Below are 278 nucleotides of genomic sequence, written 5' to 3'. Positions count from 1 at the left end.
CCCCACCCACCGACGCGCCACGCCGTCCCCATCCGCCACGGCACTGACAGACCCGCCCGGCATGACTGGAGGGCGACCCAGCACCCGGTGAGCCTTCGGGGAGCAGCAGCAGCAGCAGCACAGGTCGGGCAGGCGGGACGGGAGGGAAGAGGGATGCCGGGCCGGGCCTCACCTTGAAGTAGGCGAACTGCAGGTACTTGTAGGGCTCCCGGCGCTGGAACTCCTCGAGCAGGTCGCGGCCGGGCTGCGCCTGGCGGAAGGCGGGCAGCCCCTGCTTG

General features: G+C 72.3%; 1 protein-coding gene across 1 annotated transcript in view; it reads right to left on the bottom strand.

Annotated features, from left to right (window-relative positions):
• The window catches only part of CRTAP (cartilage associated protein), an 11,984-nt gene extending 11,712 nt beyond the window's left edge, over nt 1-272 (bottom strand). The window contains exon 1 of the mRNA XM_010146088.1: nt 173-272. The gene's annotated coding sequence lies outside the window, so the exon portion shown is untranslated. The remainder of the gene's footprint in view (nt 1-172) is intronic.
• Between the last annotated feature and the right edge of the window lie 6 nt (nt 273-278).

Source organism: Buceros rhinoceros, unplaced genomic scaffold, assembly GCF_000710305.1.
Source record: "Buceros rhinoceros silvestris isolate BGI_N320 unplaced genomic scaffold, ASM71030v1 scaffold5172, whole genome shotgun sequence".
Lineage (NCBI taxonomy): Eukaryota > Metazoa > Chordata > Aves > Bucerotiformes > Bucerotidae > Buceros > Buceros rhinoceros.
This window is presented reverse-complemented; position numbering and strand designations above follow the sequence as displayed.